This window comes from Ipomoea nil, unplaced genomic scaffold (genome assembly GCF_001879475.1).
Source record: "Ipomoea nil cultivar Tokyo-kokei standard unplaced genomic scaffold, Asagao_1.1 scaffold0480, whole genome shotgun sequence".
NCBI classification, from domain to species: domain Eukaryota; kingdom Viridiplantae; phylum Streptophyta; class Magnoliopsida; order Solanales; family Convolvulaceae; genus Ipomoea; species Ipomoea nil.
The window spans coordinates 508,392-517,209 of NW_017616908.1; the positions used below are offsets into that span (position 1 = coordinate 508,392).

Consider the following 8,818-nt stretch of genomic DNA (forward strand, 5'->3'; position numbering starts at 1 on the left):
ATAGTTTAGATGGAATTAAAATTGGATAAGTCTTAAGAAATATAATTAGCTCAAATGGTTAAAGGGTTGGGTTGGCAAATGGTACACCTGGGTTCAAAACATAAGGTTTGCGAATAAAAGTTTATTTGTCTGGCTTCACAAGAAAGGATTTACTGCTCACACAAAAAACTAAGAAAATTATTCGTCACCTGGGAAACACAAGGCAACTCAAACAGACAACACACGAAGATACCCTTTTAAAGACAAGGGTAGGCAATGCAACAAGGAACAAGATGCCTTTTAAAGACAAGGGTAGGCAAGGCAACAAGGAACAAGATGCCTTTTAAAGACAAGGGTAGGCAAGGCAACAAGGAACAAGATGCCTTTTAAAGACAAGGGTAGGCTAGAAAAAGATTACCTGCTAGCTCCTCCTCCACTAAGCCCCATCACGAAGACTCAAGACAAGGGTAGGCAAGGCAACAAGGAACAAGATGCGTTTTAAAGACAAGAGTAGGCTAGAAAAAGATTACCTACTAGCTCCTCCTCCACTAAGCCCCATCACGAAGACTCTCCCCGATGGCCTGGCCCCGGCTGCTCCACGACTCGAGCTACCTCCTGTTGCTCCTCCGGCTCCTGGGGGTGGCGGCAATGCCCTTTGATTGGCTTGCTGAGGGCACTCGGCGACCTTGTGACCCCTATTTCCACAACGAAAACACCGGAACGCTTGACCATGACAGTCCTGACCTGCATGTACCTTCCCACATCTACGACACGGGAACATCTAGGCTTGATTTCCATGCTCCGCTCGATTGGGTCCTTCGGTTGGAGATGATGCATTCTTAGCTTGAAAGCTCGATCGCGGCTTCTTGTAGTTGGAAGAGCCTCCACTCTCGGTCCTCTTTCTTGCAAGCTAATAAGACCCTCGCTGCAGCTGCTAAACATGGTACAAATCCGAAGTACTCAGGTATGCTTCCTCAAAGAGCTCGGTCTACTCACGGTTAGAGTTTTTCGTGCCTCGTAATCCAAGCCAGCAACGAACTTCTCAACTTTGGCGAGCTCGGTAGGCACAAGCATTCGGGCGAAGCGCGCAACCTCTAGAAACTTCTTGTGGTACTCAACCACCGATAGAGATCCTTGCTGAAGATGAAGGAATTCCTCGTACATCGCGGCTCGCACATGCGCCGGATAAAACCTTTCACGCATCCGATCCTTCAGGGTAGACCAACCAAATTCAGGCTCCTCGAGGCAGGCTGGACCCTCGTGTATCCACCATAAATCAGCCTCATGACTGAAGTAGAACGTCGCAAGCTCTACCCTCCGCTCTTCCGGACAACCAACAACCGAAAAGATCTTATCAAACGTTCTCATCCACTCCTCTAAGACAACTAGATATTCTTCACCCACGAAGGTCGGTGGTCTGTGACCCGACACGAGACGCCCCATATCTTTATGCCCGGCAGGCCGAGGAGGTGGCACGGGATGGTTGTTGTTCAGCAACGCCTCACTAAGAGTCTGCATAGTATGCGTCAACTGCTGTAGGTTCTGGGCGAGCTGCTCATTCGTTGGGTTCTCCGGAGTACTCGCACGTTGACAAGGAGACATCGCAAAGCTTCTACAACAACAACACGGTTACCAACAAGACAACAAACAAGCAAACAACTGTAAACAACACTCAGCTCACCGCGTATCCTAGGAATCCTAAGCCTAAACACTTAGATTCTTATTGTCACCTTAAGGTCTCGAACCACTCTTAGCCACTTAGAAGTCTAGACTCTATCATCCTAGGCTCAAACCTAGGCTTTGATACCAACTGTAACACCCCCGATTTCCATACGAATTTAAACCTTAAACATGCAGATAAACTAACCATAAAACATACACAGCGAAAGACTTAAGCATGAAATAGATGGAAAATGTAGAGTGTTATGCCACGTTCACACAACGGTGAATGCACAGGCGTAAACATCTGCAACATAATCTATCAATCCCCAAAGCAAAGCTAACAACATAAAGTTTAGAGTCTAATCAAAGGCACCCAGGCCCAAACCATCACAAAGGAAAGGGATCTACACTAACAGCCTCTAGACCGCGCTCTCATCTACTCAGCACCTGAAAGATACACATAGATATATGGGACACGCCCGGTCAGCGAATGATGCTGGTAACCCACCAATACATGTGAAATATCATAGGTAGATAGTTTATATATATATACAAAATCATTTGCGAAACGAGATATAGTATATATCAATTTCAAAGCCAAGATAGAAGTCAAACCCAAGACTCTTTGCACTCACAATAAAGATAAGGGAACACATCCCAATACCACAAGAAGTAATAACGACTCACAAGAACAGCTCAAGGCATAATCTACCATCACACAGTAGATTAACACCCGACATGCATAACACAAGAGAATAAGGACACAACCATTGGCAACACATGCCTTTGTTACAACACATGTCACAAATAGAGAAATACACAACAACGACTACACAAGCCTTCGTGACATCACCCATCATGAATTGAGATGCCTTCCTTATGCTTGATTCCAACCTTATGGCTACCCCCAACCTTAGGTCTAGTTCCAACCATTACCTCCAGGACCCCTGTACATCCAAGTCCAACCTTTTCCCTCCTGGGACCGTCATCCCCCACCTACAACCACCAACAAGACCACCGATTCATAGTACGCGAGGTACCGATCACACACGCGGCAACACATGCCACCCAAGAAATACGTGAACCCATCACTCAGGTCAAAAACTCCATAATCGCGTCATGGCCACCACGAGGACCACTGCCATACCTTGGTGACTAATGTCTCATACCATTAATCGTGCAATCCAGGTACATCCACACACACCACACCATAATAGGAATCAATCAACGGATCACAACGAAGATATGAAACCATACTCAATCAAGGAATGGATCACAGTCCAACAACAACGATGATTAACACAAGTCATCATCAACAATAGGAAAGGACAAACAACACACACGCTAGCATTAAAACACCGAACTTGCATGCTTATCAAACGGGTAAACCAAACATAGTTTCGAAAAACACACAAGACTCATCATGGTACAACGAATCACAATGTTGAACACTTAGCACGATTCAAGACACCAAAACCTAAATGGATTCCTACCATATGGTTCTAGACATACGAAACATCAAGAAGACGCTCAAATAGTTCCACAAGAGAATATCGGGAAGTCAAAAGACCAAATACCGAGTCAAAAGAATCACGGGGAACAAATCCCCAAACAACACCAACATTGTACCCGCGGGTTGAGCCACGGGTGGACCTCCACCCGTGGTTCCGCCCGCGGGTGGTGCCCCGCCGGCCGTTCCGCCCGCGGGTACACACCCTGTACCAAAAACATCCCTTCGGGGGTTTTCAACCCCAAGCTCAAATTCAAGTCCAAAACATGCCAAATCCACCAAATACAACAAAATGACTTGAATCAAAGGAATAGCCAAGCAATGGCATATATGAACCCTAATAACAAGCTCTAGATATGCATTTTCACAAGACAATGCATCAACACTCACATTTCATAGCAAAAACACATGTAGAATCCAATAAATCATCATATAGGTAAACAAAATAGATTTTGTAGAGCATGGGTTACCTCTTGTAGACAAAAACCTCCACTTAACACTTCCCAAAGCTCCTAACAAGGTTCACCTTCCTCACCCACTTCAAGAATACACCAAAAGATCATAAAGATTATACCTTTAAGAAAAGACACCTTAGAAAACACTAAAAACCCAAAAGAAGCATAGCTCTTACCCTCCTAGATGCTCAAAGGTAGGAAAGGTGGAATTTTGAAGACAAACTTTGAAGATTTTGTAGAGCTTCAACTTGGCTTGGAAGAAAAGCTATCTAACTTTTAGAGAGAAGGAGGAGCTCAAGTTTAGAAAGTGTAAGGGAAAGAATGAAGGGTGTCTTCTAGGTTAGCTTGCATTACTAACATAAGGTGAAATGTCTTTATTACCCTTACTAAAATTAAGAGGTGTAAGGGAACAAGGGAACTACTCACAAAGCTTAAGGTACAACACTTGACTTTGGGATGACTAGTTAATTACTAGTCCCCGACTATTGAATTTTCAGGAATTTAAGGAATTAAATTATCAATTGGATTAGGATTAATTACTTAATTAATCCCTAAATTGAATTTGGATTACGTGGTGTCACAGTCTTTCTCACCTCCATTTCCATAACTTAGGGCTCTTTCCCTATTCTTATCCTTCTTAGGATTTCACTTAGAGTTCTTATCTTAACTTGTCCTTCTTAAGACTTCAACTTAGAGGTGTTTTCTTAACTTGTCCTTCCTAGGACTTTTACTTAGAGTTTCTATACTCAATCTTAAGGGTCATATTTCCTAACTCTCCCGCGGTTCGTACCGCTCTGATACCAATTTGTAACACCCCACTTTTCTAACTCTTAATTACAACTCTAAACAGTCATTAACATCACTTAGAAGCGGAAAAACTAAAAGATAATTAGTGAGAGTGTCACCGCCACAACCACCACTCCGTGGTGATTGCACAGGCTAAAGGGGTAAAACTAGAAATAAAGTAAAAGTCTGGCATCCATTATAAAAAATGAAAACATAAGGGGAAATAACGTCACCCCAAAAGTCTACAACATCCTCAAAACATAAAGTTGATAAGTCTAAAATCCATAACATAATCATCAATAAAACTAGAGTCTAAATATCTCTAACTACGAGACTAATCTAACTGGACTTCTTCACACTGTTGGGCCCACCTGAAAGGGGTTTTGCAAGCAACACATAGAAAAATATGAAAATACTCGTTAGCTGCGCAAGGATGCGCTCATTGATGGTCATCTCATCTCGGTCCTCCATGTTTTCTCTTCCTTGTGCGGGCTCAGGCTGGCTAGGCTCGCTTTCTTCTTCCTGTTCCTCCGGTTCTCCACTTTCTTGCATTGCCCGTCTCAGCTTCTTGTTAGAGATTTCCAACTGATAAACCAACACTCGCCGTTCCTCCGGGGATTTCAGGCAAACCTCCTCGAGGGTGATGTACTGTCCATCTCCGATATAGTAGATGTCGTTGCGGTGGAGGTTTTGGGCATTGAAAATCATCCCACCCATGAGCCTGGCTTCAATCCGGCTTAGGTCCACTCCCTTTCTTTCCATAACTTAGGATCATCTCGTAGGGTAGGCTGAGTCGGTTGCTAGTTTTACAGAATTCCATGTGTTTCAACATAAGGGCGGGTAAGTTGAACTTGACCTTATGCTTAAGGAAATAGGTAAAGGTGCATTCCAAGCTCCCCACATCCTTGCTCTTGTTGTTAGTGGGAAACAAGCTGTCGGACACAATCATAACTAGCATTTTCTATTCGGCGGTTAGTAACTTCTTGTTTGGCCTTGTGGCCGAAGTAAAACCACCTTCTCTTCCTAGCAAATACCCAAGCTAATCCTTGTACCCCGTGTATCGAGTACTGACACACCCGTGGTGGTCAGTTTCAAGAGTTCAGCCAAGCGGCCTTCGGAGAGCACTATTTCCTTACCCCGGACCTTAGAAGTGATTTCTAACTTGTCCCCCCGTTTGGTGTCTACCAAATGACAATAGAACTTCTTCACCAATTCGGGGTAGGTATCTCCTTTTATCGTGAGATAGGTATCTAAAAGTTCTTTGAATCTAAGCGTATCAACCAATTCCAGAGAGAATTGGTCGGGTTCGAGTGCTTTACCTCCGATCACCGTGTAGTCGGCGTCGTGCCATTCCGAGACTCGGGTACCGACGGGCTTTTTCAGCATTGTAGGATTCTCCAAAAGGTGGCGGTGGCGTGGCTTGATGCTCCGTCGCAATTTCCAGCGAGAATTCCGGTGGGACTACCAGCGAGCTTGGCGACGGCGCGCTGCGGCGGTGTTGCTTCGTTCCGGCGGAGACCCGGGAGTCAGCGGCGAGGATCTTGGCTGCCTTTAGGCGGGGATGGCGGTGGCATCGTGGCGTGGCAACGGGGTCTGGCCGGGGTTTCGACGGGAGAGTGGTGTCATGGGTGTCTCGCGGGCGGTGGCCGTTAGCCGGGTGGTCGATGGGATTGTGGCGGCGAGCGGCCGGTGGCGTGCAGTCAGCGGTGGTTGCTGGTGTGCGGCTGAGGGGTTTTGGGTGGTCAGCTGGTGTGGATGGAGAGAGGGAGAGAGAGAGGGAAAGAGTGGGAAGAAGAAGAGGAAGAAGGGTTTTTGATTTGGGGATTTTGTGGGTTTTAGGGATTTGGAGGGGTTTAAGAAAGTTGTGTCCCCTTGGAGCTTTAAGAAATACCTATGGCTTAGTGCTTAAGGCTTTGGTCTTGTAAATAAGAGGTCCAAGGTTTCATTCCTATTGGTTACATTAGTTTTTTTGTGCACTTCTTCCATGCTTTGGGGTTTCCTGTTATTCTTTTGATCCGGTGTGGCAAGTGCTCCGATTAGATCTTCTTGTCGAACCTTTTGGTTTCACCACGTGTTGGGTTTTGGGGATTCATAGATTATAGAAGGCGCAGATTTTAGTCCTTCACTTACTCCGAGGGGCAGTAGTCAGGGGAAATTAAGCTGATTGAATTAATTGACTTTGTCTTTTATTTAAGGGCATGAAAATTTCTAAATAACCGAACTAAATAAGCGATCCTACAAAAAGGGTAAGTTACAGGGGTTCACAGTTTATCCTAAGCAGAATTCCTCTTCCGGATTCTCCTTTGGTTGATTTGTGGCGTCCTCGTCTCCTAGAGCTACATTTTCTGTGTCGATGTTGGCTTTGGTTTCAAGGTCGGCCTGGGTGCGACTAATTCCCTCGGTTATGCGCGCTCCCTTGTTGGCCCATGACCGTAGGATTTGTGCTCGGGGGTCGAGTGCACTGGAAGGCTTTATGTCCTTCTCCCCCACAGTTGAAGCATCGCAAGGTGTTTCTAAGGCAGTCATTGCCCCTATGGTCCTTATTGCATCTCCTGCAAAGGAATGGTCTTGCGTTGGTTTCGTTGTTCCTTATAGACGATCCTTGATTAGATGTGTTAACCGTCCTTGTGTTAGAGTCGTTCCTTGCTCTTTTCACAGGCGGTTCCCCACTTCCGGTATTCCTCTTGTGGATCTATTCCTGAATTCCTTGTTGTAGAAGTTGGATCCGGTAGAGGTCGGCGGAGCTGGTGTAAACCTCGTTTTGGGTTCGGGGTTTGCTTACGATTAGAGCCTTCCGGGCTTCGAAGTTGAGGCCGGTCACAAATTTCTCTATCTTAGTCGTTTCTGTAGGCACCAATTTGGGCGCGAAATGAGCTAGCTCGAGAAATCTTTTGTGGTATTCCATGACCGTGGCCATCCCTTGTTTCAGGTGGAGGAATTCCTCGTACATGGCTGTCCTTATGTGCGCGGGGTAGAACCGTCCCCGTAGTTGCATTTTTAGGGACTCCCAGTTGAACCCTGGTTCTTGCCTACAAGCAGGTCCTTCGTGGACCCACCAAAAATTGACTTCGTGTCCGAAGTAGAAGGAGGCTATCTCTACACGGTGTCCCTCCGGGCATTCTACTACCTCGAAGATCTTGTCGAAGGTTCGGATCCATTCTTCGAGGATTGTGGGATCTTCTTCCCCTGAGAAGACAGGCGGGCGATGGTTCGAGACTTGGCGAGCTACATCAGAGTTTCCGTTCGGTGGTGGTGGTGGTCGGTTATTGTTATGGAGGATGGCGTTGCTAGGTGTCTGGGCAACCTGAGTCAGTTGTTGTAGATTCTGAACTAGTGATTCGTGGGCGGAGGGTTCAGGGGTCCTTGACTGACTTCTTGTTGGCGTCATTCTGGTGTTCTACAGGGCCAACGTCGATTGTAATGGTAAGTTAGGGGTTCACATCCTTACCTTGATGCTATAATTATAGGGAATCTTTAAGCTAAGCACAAGATAGAGTGAGGAGAAATTAGGCAGATAATGATAGATAAACTCACAGCCTCACCGCGCATCCTAAGACTCCTAAGTCCTAAGTATTCAAGCACCTAGAGTTATGGCTTAGCATCTTAAGGTCTTAAACATAGAGTACTATCCTATATGCAGCTTAGATTCTTAGAGTCTAATTCTTAACATCTCAAGTATGTATGTACCTAGAGTTCGAGCTTAATGTCCTAACGTCTTGTCTTAAGGGTCTCATCCTACGGTCGAACTTAGGCTCTGATACCAACTGTAACACCCCTAAATTTTGAAATATTTAAAACTTATAAAATAAAGGCGAATCCATTGATTAAATCCAAAACATGGCATACAGCTATCCGTAAGTGTCGGGGTGCTATGCCACACCTAGGTTTGAGAACCTAGGTGCACAAGCTAAACTAACCAAGCATAAGAAATCCTCAAATCGATATTCAATATAATCCCAAGGCACGCATGCCAACTACTATGCTAAGACTAACTAAGCGAAGTCCAAGGCTCTGGCTAGCGCGCTCCGAAGCTAATGCTCATCACCTGAAAAACATTTGGTATAACATCCGTCAGCAAATAATTATGGTCACCCACTCCAACGCGTTAAGTACAATATAGGTAGATATAAGAAACTCATTTTGAAACTGGAATACATATATACTTACGAGACTCTAGTTTAAATCCAAGATCAAGACTCTCAAGACATATTAACAGACTCGATATCATAGAATAATCATACGAACTAATAGGCATCCAAAGTATGCAATTCAAGGCATGACATGCAGATATGCATACAAATAACAAAGTAGAGGCAACAAAGACAATCATTACAATCAATTAGCAAGTAGTCAACAAAGCACAAAATTCATCTTCCAACCTTATACCATGTTCCAACCTTGTAGCTCCCCTCTGTCCTTATATCAG

General features: G+C 45.0%; 1 long non-coding RNA gene across 1 annotated transcript; it reads right to left on the bottom strand.

Moving 5' to 3' along the window:
- Positions 1-599: 599 nt before the first annotated feature.
- On the bottom strand, positions 600-8,177 carry LOC109173416. Its single transcript, XR_002052899.1, has 3 exons — positions 8,158-8,177; positions 7,765-7,766; positions 600-674 (listed from the first exon to the last, which is right to left on the bottom strand). It is a non-coding gene; the product is annotated as an uncharacterized LOC109173416 (long non-coding RNA).
- Between the last annotated feature and the right edge of the window lie 641 nt (positions 8,178-8,818).